Here is a 14585-nt window from a genome sequence, read left to right on the forward strand (position 1 = left end):
TAGCAAGCTAGCAAACCTCATAAATCCAGGACTTACGGCTCCCTAAGAGAAGCCTAGATTCTGAACCACCTCTCAACAACAAATGTCGAAAGATAAACTAAGATCAATCTTTAGATATCTATCTTGAGGAATTACAAATTCTGAGACGAATAGAACTTTGTGATTACTATCTATCTTGCCACAAAGAGATTACGAAAATCTCGATAACATAAAAGCAAGATCAGGATTTACAAACTATCAAGGTAAAGATAGTCGAACCTTGCTTCATGAATCCCCAACCAAAGTCTTTTTATTCGTAGACCTAAAAGGTTAATAGAGACGACTCTAGAATAAACTAGAACACAAAGTGTTAGGGATTGATTTCCCAGTTGACAGAGATGCTCTATTTATAGTTTTCAAAGACCAGGTTTAGCTTAAATTCAAGCTAAGATAAATTGAGAATCAAGCAAACTAATTAGCTTAAATTCAAGATAAGACTATACACATATGTTCGGTTATTGATAGCTAAGGAATTATACCAAAAACTATGTTCTAATTTTCCTGGTATACATGGCTGTTATAGCTAGTAAATAAGCAGGGTAAGTCCCCAGGGACAAGAAAGGAACTGATGTTGTTTTTCTAATATTTTCCTAACTAATTTCTAACCTACAGTGACAATGGCTAAGGAATTTGGGATATGGGAGGGTCTGCTAGGCTTTGAATCCACCTCTATCCTTATACTAAGCATTCAACTGAGCATGATACTCTTGTCCTTGTAACAGATAAGGAAGAAGTGTCAATTCCATCACTTACCTAAGGTGTTTCACCAATGGATAGTTCAATCGCAACTAAAGTATTAACCCGGAGCACTAATTGTCTAATCAAGCACAACTAGTCAAAGGATTAAAAATAATCTATCAAACATGAGTTGCAGTTCAATCAACACAATGTTATCCTAACTACAATGGATGCTTGACATACATTGTGAGAGCAGAGTATTGATGCACTGAGATTAAATCTATCATACAACATTTTAAGCATTCAAGAATCACACAAACAACATAAATAACATAGTACAAAGCTATGGTTTCATCTCAACCTTAACTTAGTGAACTAAAACATGATCAAATTATACTACTGGATGAAACAGATGAAATAGTAAAATTACAGAACACTAAGAGCTTGGTGCTCCGGCTAGCCCGGGCATACCCACACACACACAATACCATCTTCAATTTATAGTTTTACATGAAATCCCTAATTTCTAAACCCTAATTTTGAAAGAACCCGAATTTTGAAAATCGAGAATTCACTCACTGATTCTCTGAATTTGTCTCCTTTGCTCTCTTGCTCGTCCTTCCTTTCCTCTTCTGCTATGAACCCATGCCTTCTTGGTCTTCTCTGCGCTCCTAGTTAACCCTATCTTCTCACTGCCTAATTCATAGCATCCAGGAATGATGCTAGGAATGAGAGAGAGGGAAACTAGGGAGATGGGTTTTTGTCGGGTGGTTGTGGTGGTGGAACTCGAGGGATGGGAGATAGTGGAGCAGAGCTGGTGGTGTCGGGGAGAGGGATTTGCAGGCTCTGCAATTTTTGGGAATAAGGGGAAGAAGAGATCGAGAGAAGAATGGGTTAGGGGCTGTTTGTTTTGCGGTATAGGTATTCTAGGTTATGGTGTTGAGCGGGCTCATCAAATTTTGATGTCAACGAAGGGAAGATGCTGGATGAAAAGATGAGAGAATGATCAAAAGGCGCGATGGAAGTGGATGTGGAGCGACCATTGGATATGGAATACATCAAAACTGACGGTCCAAGATGGAGTTAGGTGCTATAGTGTTAGACAGGAACATCAAAGCTCGATGTACTCTGATGAAGCGACCGTTAGATGATAGAATGGATCCAATCTGACGGCTAAGGAGAGAAGCGGATTTGGGTTTGGATTTTGGGTTTAGGATATGGGTTTGGGTTTAGGAAATGGATTTGGGCTTAGGTAATCTTGAGCCCACTTCTTCTTTAAGAACAATTTCTTCCTTGTTAAGCCCATTTTCATCCTTGAGTCTTCCATACCGCATTCTTCATTTCTTTTCCGCTAGAGTTTCCTTCGGCTTTTTCCCGTGTCTTTGATCTTTTCGCTCCGCAACTCATCTAGACTTTATTTATCACCTAAAAATGCAAAATTAAGTGAGAAAAGTATTTATTCTTGAAAACAACGAAAACACAGAATATGGGATAAAATGGAGCGTTAGTGCACAAATGATGAGTTAAATGCCAATAAAAAGGTGAAAATATATACAATATTTGGCACTCATCAAATACCCCCAAACCTGAATTTTACTTGTCCTCAAGTAAAACAAAACTAAGGAAATCCTACCTATACCACTGTCGTTGGTCTCTCGATTGCATTTAGCGAATGCAATAAGCCTTTTAAACCACTAAGTGTCCCTAGTGGACGAGTTGAAGTCTCGTGAAGATTTGCTTAGAACGTACCTACAAAGTTCTAGGACAAAATATAAGCTCAGGTTCCATGAAATGTGACATGTGCAAGACAGTAGAAGCTCACAGCAAAATGGAGATGTCAATCTAGATATCAAAGGCACAATCCAAGCACTGATAACAAATAAAGACATGTGATAAGAGTGTAAAGTGTATCTACACATGTGTAAAGAAAGATCGGATGTTATGACTACTAATCACCAAGAGATAGTTTCTCAGGCTAAGAACCGAGGTCGACATCTAGCTAGCTGTCCGGACTTTACGAGAATTGTGAATGAGTTGGAGGTATTTCACAATTACTCGCGTTGTACATCAATGGCATACACCCTTCCTTGCTTATAACACAAAAACACAAAAGATGACTCTTTACATGACTCTTATTTACATTGACTACTCTCTTTTATTTTTGGAAAAAGAGAGGATGGAATTGATAAATACTTGATTTTTTTTTTTGATTTTTTTTTGATATTTTTCTGAATATATACATCGTTTTTTTTTTTTGAAAAAAAATTATTTACAACATGGTAACTCTTTTGATACATAAGCAAAAAGAAACAAAAAATTAAATGACACTTTGCAAGAGGTAGCCCTTTTTGATGCACCCAATTAAATTCGATGGTTGTCTTTCTTAATGTAACCTCCACCTTCTATCCCAACCAACCAAAGAACAAGCTAGTCAGGTTTCGTTCAGTATTCTAAAGTGATTGGCAATCGTGACTTCCGATAGAACCCCTCAAGGATGAGGCTATACATGTATTGGTAGATCGTGTGCGTGCAAGTTTCTTATCACTATGTGAATTGTGCTAGAATCAGGGTGCCTAAATATCTAGACTAAGAATCCTTATGTTTACATACATGCACAAGAGTCAACATTTCAAGGTAAATGAGCTCCATTTTTATGTTTTTTTCAAATTTTTTAATTTTTTATTTTGATTTTTTCATTTTTTTTTCTTCAAAAAGAAAGAGTTATGTTTTCAATTATATCATGTTATCAAAGTATCTACTTTTCACCCCCAAACCTAAACTAAACATTGTCCTCAATGTTTCAAAAGATAAACATGATTATAACACATACCATGAGAACGATGCTAAGTGTAGAAAAAGGAAAGAGATTACCGGATATTGGCGAAAGCAAGTTCTGAACTCCATTATTCAAGGCAAAACCCAACAGTAACTCAACTGAATTCACATTGGGTTAGCACAATATATTCAAGAAACATATGATTCCACTAAACATTACCTACCAGATTATATACAAACAATTCACTATATACATACAGTCTAAAGAGTTGAGGATCAACCCAAAAGACAATGTGTTGAAACATAGACAGTTTCAAACAACTATAGTTGGACTGAAATGAGAGTGAGAGTGAAAAACCAAATGAATCATCCCTAAACCTATATTTTTCAACAGGTTTACTTTTAAGCACAAAATCTTTTAATTTTAGGGGTTCAGGATTCACAAGGTCTAACTCAAAATGGACTTTTTGCGGGATGGTCAGAGAAATTAATTCCAACTGTGGCTCTTTAAAAATGTTGTATTTTGATGCAAAATAGTCCAAAAGGACTTGTGAGGCACACAGTTCGAATCCTAGGTTGGGAATTTTCAGAAAAGTTGGTTTAAAAGTTTTGTTACAAACCAAATCTAGGTTGGGTGGAATAATCTCAATATGCAATTTAGGTAAGAAAGTTGGTACTTCTAAGTTATTTTCATGGATAAGATCAATAGTACTAACACATACTTCCCGTAAATCAGAAATTGGTAAATCATGGTCACATTCATCGAACAAAACATCAAGACCTAAATCGGTATCATGATTGTCTGTAGTACTCAAATCAACATCGGAAGAAATAAAATTTTGTGACTTAAGCAATGAATCATACACATCAAATTTGTTTTCATGCATATTAACATTAGTGACTACAAAAGATTCAACTATTCCTATGTCATGCTCATCTTCGAAGAACAATTGTTCAAGTACCATATCAATATCAAAATCATATGATTTGCTATGAGTATTAGAAGAAACAACATTCATGAAGGTCGAGGGAGAGAAGCCATATGTTATTGAACCAAAAGGTTCCACAATATTTTCATGTTCTTCTAACATAACATCATTATCATCATAATCTTCATAATCATCATCATGGTAACATGCATATTGGTCCTCATTAACAGTGGTGGTGTCATTAGTCGATTCATGTTCCTCTAAATTAGGTTCATATTCAACATCATTTACATGAATGGGACTAGACACTTCATTAGGGACAACATACATTTCCTCATGAATTTCCTCCTTTTGTAGGTAAAGCAAAATCTGATCTAAATATGCCTGAATTCGTGATGTAGATCTAGCAAAGTTTTGCTCACTGAGTCTGAAAGCTTCTGTGGTGGAGTCTAAATTCATGGGAGTACAAAATTCTTCATGTTCAAATTGTGGTGAATGGTACATGTGTGCATGGTCATTAGGGTTTATAAAAGATTGATCGCAACCCTCAAAGGATTGATTATGGTCCCGATGACTACCAGCCTCACAATTTGTGGGCATTTCATAATTTGGATTTTCACGGGATTCTCTAAATTTCCTATAATCATGCAAAATATAGCAATATTTATCAGGGTGGTCTAAACCACCACATAAGGTACATGCATAGATTTCAGGTCGTCTATGTGAACTAGATGCTATAGATTTCTCATGTGTTTGCATTTCTAAAGCAGTGATCCGAGCCTCTAACTGATTCACAATTGACGGATGTGTGAGTTGGATATTGTCTAGATGTTCATTTTCACTCAATGGTGGATGATACATGTGTGAATAGTCATTAGGGTTTGCATATTGAGGTTCATGACCTACAGAAGGTCCATAATAATAATCCCTATAACTATTGACATCATGGTATGTGGGAGGCTCATAAGGTGAATGTTGCCCGTAAGCTTCTCTAATAGATTTATTCCCAGTGGCAGACCAAAATCCAGACATGTTATGTTTATCAAACAATCACACAATTCAAAAAGAGAAATAAGGCCCACACTTTTCAGTTATGGGTTTCAAAAATTTGGTTTTTAGGCTTTAAAAGTAAAGCCTATTTGGGATTTTTGGTTAAAAAGAAGGAGAAAAATTTTGGGTTTTTAATGGGAGAAAACTTTTGGTTTTAATTGGGAGATAAAAAGAAAAATTTGGTATTTAATATTGGGAGGAAAACTTTGGTTTTAAAATTGGGAGCAAGCCCACATTGGTGGAGCAAGAATTTGGTTTTGAGTTGGGAGAAAAATTTGGTTTTGTTGTTAGGAGCAAGCCCACATTGGTGGGAGAATGCAATTTGGTTTTTAATTGGGTTTTGACTTTTGAAGTTGTGTTAAAAACTTTGATGGCTCACTGTTGGGTTAGAAGTTGGTTTGAAACTTTGAATTTTGTAGGCCCACTGTTGGGTTTGGAAGTGGGTTTCAAAAAGTTTTGTTCCAATGGGTTTTGAAACTTTTGGTTTCAAATTTGAAAGGGGAGCCCAGAGTTTTTGTTTGGATACTTTGGTTTTGAGGCCCAATTGGGCTTTTAAAAACTATTCAAAAGTTCAATTTTCAATTTAAAACAAGCCCACAGGTAATTAAAATTACAAACCCAACAGAAAATGGAAGCCCACAATTTGGGTTCTCTTAATGGGTTTAGGCTTACCTTTTGGGAGGGAAGCCCAGTTGGGCTTTGGTCCCTTTGTGTTTTTTGCAAAAGCCCAGTTGGGCTTGGTTCAAATTCTGTGCAACTTCACAAGCAGCTCCAGTTGGTTCACCGCTTCTACTCCAACAGCACCAGCCCAGCCCAGCCCAGCAGATCAGCAAGGCAGGGTCAGGCTTCAACAACAGGCCCAGCAGGGTATTTGGACTACCACACCCAGTAAACTGGGTTAGATTTGGCTGATTTCTGCCTCAGCCCACAGCTATTGTTCCTCTCCCTTCCAACTTTGGCAGCAGCACTACAGGTTCAGGCTTCACAGCAGCACAGCAAGAGAAGCACATCAACAACAGAAGATGTTTCTCCACAGTAGGTACCTGCTGGCTCAGAAGAGAAGATCAGTCTCTTTGAAGCAAATGGGTGGAGCAAAGAAGCAATGAGGAAAAACATCAAACAATAAGTGATGCAAGATGCAGGAATGCACTGTGCAAGAATGCTAAGCTAGGCAGTAGCAGGAAAGCAATGTAGTATGCAATATGACAGATAATGAAGTTATGTTAAAATGCAAGAATGCAAAGAGAAAGAGTAAGATGAAACAACAAACTAGCAAAGATGACAGCAAACTAGCAAGACGCAGAAAATGAGAGAAACAACACAGCGCCGCTACCGAGTCCCTGGCAGCGGCGCCAAAAACTTGATAGCTAAGGAATTATACCAAAAACTATGTTCTAATTTTCCTGCAAGTATACAGGGCTGTTATAGCTAGTAAATAAGCAGGGTAAGTCCTTAGGGACAAGGAGGGAACTGATGTTGTTTTTCTAATATTTTCCTAACTAATTTCTAACCTATAGTGACAATGACTAAGGAATTTGGGATATGGGAGGGACTTCTAGGCTTTGAATCCACCTCTAGCCCTATACTAAGCATTCAACTGAGTATGATACTCTTGTCCTTGTAACAAATAAGGAAGAAGTGTCAAGTCCATCACTTACCTAAGGTGTTTCACCAATGGATAGTTCAATCGCAACTAAAGTATTAACCCGGAGCACTAATTGTCTAATCAAACACAACTAGTCAAACGATTAACAATAATCTATCAAACATGAGTTGTAGTTCAATCAACACAATGTTATCCTAACTACAATGGATGCTTGACATACATTGTGAGAGCATAGTATTGATGCACTGAGATTAAATCTATCATACAACATTTTAAGCATTCAAGAATCACACAAACAACATAAATAACATAGTACAAAGCTATGGTTTCATCTCAACCTTAACTTAGTGAACTAAAACATGATCAAATTATACTACTGGATGAAACAGATGAAATAGTAAAATTACAGAACACTAAGAGCTTGGTGCTCCGGCTAACCCGGGCATACCCACACACACACAATACCATCTTCAATTTATAGTTTTACATGAAATCCCTAATTTCTAAACCCTAATTTTGAAAGAACCCGAATTTTGAAAATCGAGAATTCACTCACTGATTCTCTGAATTTGTCTCCTCTGCTCTATTGCTCGTCCTTCCTTTCCTCTTCTGCTACGAACCCATGCCTTCTTGGTCTTCTCTGCGCTCCTAGTTAACCCTAGCTTCTCACTGCCTAATTCATAGCATCCAGGAATGATGCTAGGAATGAGAGAGAGGGAAACTAGGGAGATGGGTTTTTGTCGGGTGGTTGTGGTGGTGGAACTCGAGGGATGGGAGATGGTGGAGCAGACTCCGGTGGTGTCGGGGAGAGGGATTTGCAGGCTCTGCAATTTTTTGGAAGAAGGGGAAGAAGAGCTCGAGAGAAGAATGGGTTAGGGGCTGTTTGTTTTGGGGTATAGGTATTCTAGGTTATGGTGTTGAGCGGTTTCATCAAATTTTGATGTCAGCGAAGGGAAGATGTTGGATGAAAAGATGAGAGAATGATCCAACGGCGCGATGGAAGTCTATGTGGAGCGACCATTGGATATGGAATACATTAAAACTGACGGTCCAAGATGGAGTTAGGTGCTATAGTGTTAGACAGGAACATCAAAGATCGATGTACTCTGATGAAACGACCGTTAGATGATGGAATGGATCCAATCTGACGGCTAAGGAAAGAAGCGGGTTTGGGTTTGGATTTTGGGTTTAGGATATGGGTTTGGGTATGGGTTTGGGTTTAGGAAATGGATTTGGGCTTAGGTAATCTTGAGCCCACTTCTTCTTTAAGAACAATTTCTTCCTTGTTAAGCCCATTTTCATCCTTGAGTCTTCCATACCGCATTCTTCACTTCTTTTCCGCTAGAGTTTCCTTCGGCTTTTTCCCGTGTCTTTGCTCTTTTCACTCCGCAACTCATCTAGACTTTATTTATCACCTAAAAATGCAAAATTAAGTGAGAAAAGTATTTATTCTTGAAAACAACGAAAACACAGAATATGGGATAAAATGGAGCGTTAGTGCACAAATGATGAGTTAAATGCCAATAAAAAGGTGCAAATATATACAATATTTGGCACTCATCAGTTATGAACCGTGTATAATCACCATTCGTTTTGGCAAGTTAGCCAAAGAACTAAAAGATATTTTGATTTTCATTTAAACACCTAAGAAATTAATCATGATTCAAACACCTAAGTGTTTTAATAAATCAATGAAGTCTCAGAAGTGTTCGAGAGAGTTCTAGCAATGTAAACATATTAAAATAATAAGTCTTTAAGAATCTGCTAAACATTGTCAGGGAAGTTGGTACGAAGGTTCGCCAATCGAAGCGCTTGTACACAAGTCAGGGTGCAACGGTTCGTGAACTGATTTCGCCAACCCTACTAGATTCCGGAACTCAATTGATCACAGTTCGTGAACTGCGTTCGCCAACTGGTAGCCGGTTAATTTACCTATGAAATTCAGTTTACCAAGGTTCGCCAACCAGGTTCGTAAACTGTTCCCAACTGAACTTATGGTTTGCGAACTGGTTCGCCAACCTTCCTGTATTTCTGGATCTTAGATATCTATGGTTTTCAAACTAAGTTCGCCAACCTACCAAGAGTAGAAATTAAGTAAGTTCATTATCTCTCTTTTGATGATTGAAACATTCCCAAGTGATATAATCATTTGCATGGGAAACTTTCAATTGATCTATAAATTAATTCATAGAACTAATATTGTTAAAGACCTTTGAATATTAAATTGCTAAATTATATTTCGAGATTTTTCACAAGAAAAGCTTGACTCGAAACATCTACTTTGTTAATATATTATAAGTCATACGACATAGTCTCAATATATAGAATGATGGTATAATGAATAAAATAGAATGCTTCAGTCTTCACATACCTGATACATAAGTTATCCAAAATGTCTTCGTCGATCTTCAATTTTCAAGGGTGATCTCTGATACTCAACTTCAACTCTAACTTATTCGAAAATTGACTTAGTAGACTAGAAATCAAGATATAATTTTGATCACCTAACATTGATAACAAGCTTGAGATAGCAAAACTTGTAGGTTTAACCGAGCAATGCTCTAACAATCTCCTTAGTTAGTATAAACTCATTGAATACAAGAGGAAGTACCCTGATGTGAATCCAATTCATATATAAATGACATATCTCTATTCAGATAGTCTCACTAAGGACATTAATATCCGGAATCAAACAAATCACATGAATAGATTCAGAAGATGGAAATAGAGACAGATGGTTGCAATGTTGAATAATGTGAATGGTGTTTCCCGTATCTGTCTGAAGGTCTCTGCCAGGATGAACCTATGAATCCTAATGGATTGAGAGACTGGTCTATAATCTAACATTAACACAACTGGTATATACAAGGAAACCAATGGTCGATAATCCTAATTCTAGATCAACTCAGCTGTTATATACAAGCAACCCAGCGTTGGATTTATTAATTAAACAATAATAGTAATAAACTATTTTTTTATTTTATTTTTTAACTTATTTATTTATTTATTTAATTATTTATTTAATTATTTATTTCGATTGCTCTGAATGGGATGGGTTTTTTTTTCTCGTAACTCAATCATTGAAAAAGCAGGGGTATAACAACCACACCCAATAATTCGTTCGGAAATCTATATGGACTAAACTCCAATATAATTCTGAGAGCACCAACTTAAAAGAAAGCTCAATCAAGAGATATATCAAAGAGCTTTACCTCCATTCTCAATCCAATCAGCTAATCGAAAAGATAGAAATTCGTGAGCCTGATTGATATGAGGAATAACTTGGACAGTACCAAAGACCAATGCCCAAGTGTCAATCAAACAAGGTCGGATTTATCAACTGATTAAACTACGCACAACCTATGATATTTCAATTATATAAACAAATATAATGCGGAAAAGAAATAACACAGACACCAGAAATTTTGTTAACGAGGAAACCGCAAATGCAGAAAAACCCCGGGACCTAGTCCATCTTTGAACACCACATTGTTTTAAGCCGCTACATACACTAGCCTACTACAAGTTAACTCCGGACTGGAATGTAGTAGAGCCCTAACAATGTCTCACACCGATTAAGATACAGTCGCGTTCCTTACGCCTCTAGAACACGCCGGATTCAGCACACTTTATTCCTTTAGCTGATCTCACCCACAACTAAGAGTTGGTACGACCCAAAGTCGAAGACTTATAAACAAATTTGGCTTCCACAAATATGTTTATTATTTATTCAGTTTTTGTTCCGTATTTTGAACCAGTTGATAATCCGGTCTTATACTCCCGAAGGGCATCCTAGAAATATCAATCAGCTCACAATAACCCAACTGATTAATAGAAAGAGTTATTGCGGAATCACAAGAGTCTGAGACGAAGAACTGTTGTGATTACTTTTTATATCTTACCTATCAGAGATAAATCTCGAGCAAATCTTGGAGAAGATAGTACTCAACACGATAGAACAAGTAAGATCAGAATGCACAACTACAAAGAAAATAGTTGGATCTGGATTCACGCATCCCAAATGAAGTCTTCAAGTCGTTAACCTAATATGGTTTTGGAAAAACCTAGCTTAAAGGAGAAACGACTCTAGTTTGCAACTAGGACACACGAAAGTGTCGGGATTAGGTTTTCCAGTTTCTATAGTTCTCCCTTATATAGTCTTTCAAATCAGGGTTGCTTACAATCAAAGCTAAGACATCTTAGTAACAAAGCATTCAATATTCACCGTTAGATGAAATCCTGATTTAATATTCAAGCTAAGTTTTCTTAATAATAAAGAAATCAATCTCCATTGTTAGATGGTCTTAGCTAGCTTGTTACACACAAATGAAATATACCTTCATTTAGATAAAAGTAACCGTACCTAAACGTGTATATTGAGTTGGCTCAATAACAGTTAACCGAAGTTAGCCATATTAACACTTTTGTCTTAACCACATTCATGTAGCACTTCTAGATCAAATATGATGATCAATCAATCATGAAAGATAATCAAATAAATATAATTGTGTTTCAAATAGAGTTGTTCAATTGTTCATTATCTCAAATTTATATGAAAAAATTGAAACAAAATCGGACTGATTCGTAATTGTACAAAGTATTTATACAAGAATCAATTCATGAACATTAAACCACGGTTTGCAAAGATTGCATTCCTTAATTCATAAATGTTTTAGTTCATGAGTATGAGAATCATACTTAACCGATTTTAGAACTTAACCACTGTGTTTATAAACCAGGTATGCAAACAACAGCTCCGGACCTTGGCCTGTCCAACCGTTCGCAAACCAAGTATGCGAACAGCCGTTCTGGACCCAACTCAGGTGAAATCGTTCACATACTAGGTACGCAAACAAGGTTCTCGGACCTTTACAGGTAAAACCATTCTCATACTAGGTACGCAAACCAGGTTCCCGGACCTGAATTATAACAATACATTTCGCATACTAGGTATGCATACCGTGTTGTATCCAGACATGCTTGATTGTTTTAAACTCCCATTTCAATCATTGAAACATCCTTAGAAAACGAAAAATGTTTGTCTCACACATACCATTAGCTTCACATAATTTTCAATCGATCGAATGATCAATACGAAATTTTCCAAGTCGACATCAAGTGATTGTCTCACACAAATCATATAAGATGTTTCAACGAAATTTTCACATGATCATCTTTTGACTTAATATTTAGTTTACAAAAAATAGATTGTCTCCAACTAAACTCTTCAAGAATAATGATGAACATAGTTAAAGCAAAAAGCTTCCAACATATATTTCGAAAAATATATACACGAGATAACCTCAGCTCGAAATATCACATGTGTATAATGTAAAAGTCTATATAAATATACAAATTAGTCTCATTAGAAGATAAAATAAAATATATTTCTGAGTGATAGATAAGTTTTAGTCTCCACATACATTTTGTTGATGAAGTTATCCAAGCTCTCCTCTGTAGATCTTCGTATTCAGTCGATGAACACTGTCAAGTCTAAAGCTCAACTACACATTTTATCCTAATCCGAGACATAACTATAAGTAGACTAGAAATCAAGTATATAATTTTGATCAATTAAACTTGACAAACAAGCTTGAAATAGCAACACTTTTGAGTTTGACCGAGCAGTGATCTAACAATCACTCTACTTCATCCCGGCGGTGACAACAATTCGGTGCTGGTGCCCCACCAAATAACTTAGAGAAACAAAAAGTTTGCAATAACAAAAACAGAAAGTAATAAGACGATTCCGAGATATGGTGAAACTACCATGTTATTTCTAACACCTGAGCTCTATCCTTTTATATATAAACTCTATTTTTGGGTTCATCAACTCCTAAAACCAAGATGTTTCCATTTACTTAGATTGGTTAGTATTATCCTTAATTGACACAAATTTTTAGGCTCTGGAATATATTTAATGCAACTAAAAAGTTTCTCCCATACCCCAAAACTTAAATCTAACATTGTCCTCCATGTTCTAAAGATGAAATTAAAATCATGAACAAGGAGAAATTGTTACCACTTGAAGAAAAGGACTTAAGGAAAGGTATTACCGTGTCACATGAGCATGGGTTACCTCCCAATAAGTGCTAAGTTTAAAGTATTTATCCAGACGACAAATACCAAAAAATGGCTAATTACACTTTCAAATCATATATCAAGAGTCAAAAAAAATTTGGGTCATCAAAACCAAATAATGCTGACACAATTATGAGACAACTGCACCGGATCAGAAAAATAAACTGACGGATCACAACCTGATCTAAAATTTTTTGCAAGAGAACTCGGTTTATCTGCGCACCCACTTGGGCTTCACATTAGTGTATCGATAAATAAATTCATTTGAACAACGAGTCTCTAATACCTAGATTTCATCCTGGATAATATCAGGAGGATAGGGTTGTGGAGTCGGAAGAGACTCAAGTAATGCCCCAGACTCATAAATCTTGATTCCCAAGTTAGGGACCTCAATTAGAGATACTTGACGATCACAAGAACCATCATTACCCCCCAAACTTAGGGTAATCATTACTCTCAGACAAACCTCTAACTATTGCAAGAATTTCCGGATCTTTAGAGTCTGAAAAATACGTAAGAGCTTCCTCTAGATCATTACCCCCAAAATTAGGGTTATCATTACTCTCTGATAGTACTAACACTATTGATTGAATTTCAAGGTCCGTAGAGTCTTTAAAATACTCGAGAGATTCTTCTAGTGTAATGACCCATCCCTCCACCGATACTGTCCCCACTTAGCCACTGCGGTTATCCGACAGTGTGGGGTTTTCAACGGGTATCGCTGCGGTAATCTGGTAGCAACTTCCCGGGAGGTCACCCATCCATGGATTGCTCCCCCCGAGCACGCTTAACTGCAGAGTTTTCTACCAACTCTGGAGCCAAGTGTGCTGAAAAGGCCTCGGTAACAAAAGATGAATAGCCACCAGTGCTGAAATTATTTTATAGAACGGGGATTCGGGTATCGCATTTTAACTTTAATCTAAGTGGTGTTTTGTTTTCATTTGATACCTTTGATTTTGTAATTATTATTCGACAGTTTTGTAAATTTTAAAAGTAAGATAATTACATTTCTTTTAGTAAATTAATTGAGTCTGAATTATTGATTTTATTTATTGAAATATTTCAAAATGAAAAATCTGGACCTACAAGAGTGGCGGTCCGGAAATTTGGGGTTGCTAGTCGGATCGTACCAGACCCACAAGGTCGAATCCGTGTCCGCTGGAAGTCCGAAAATTCGGGCTGTCACAGTTGGTATCAGAGCATGGTTCCGATTTACTTGGACTGTGCGTGTGGACTTACCAGTTTTTGAAAGTTTTATTTCCTAAAAAAAATTATTATTTATTTTTATTATGTAGGATGATTTCAAATCTTTGAAGTTTTAAGCAATCAGAATAATTTCAAGAGTTTTAATCTTCGTGCTTTCATATGTTTTATTCTTGTTTTATTTATCTTGGGGAATGGGGTAAATAAATAAAAATACTTAACCT

The sequence above is a fragment of the Papaver somniferum genome, chromosome 5 (genome assembly GCF_003573695.1).
Source record: "Papaver somniferum cultivar HN1 chromosome 5, ASM357369v1, whole genome shotgun sequence".
NCBI classification, from domain to species: Eukaryota; Viridiplantae; Streptophyta; class Magnoliopsida; order Ranunculales; family Papaveraceae; genus Papaver; species Papaver somniferum.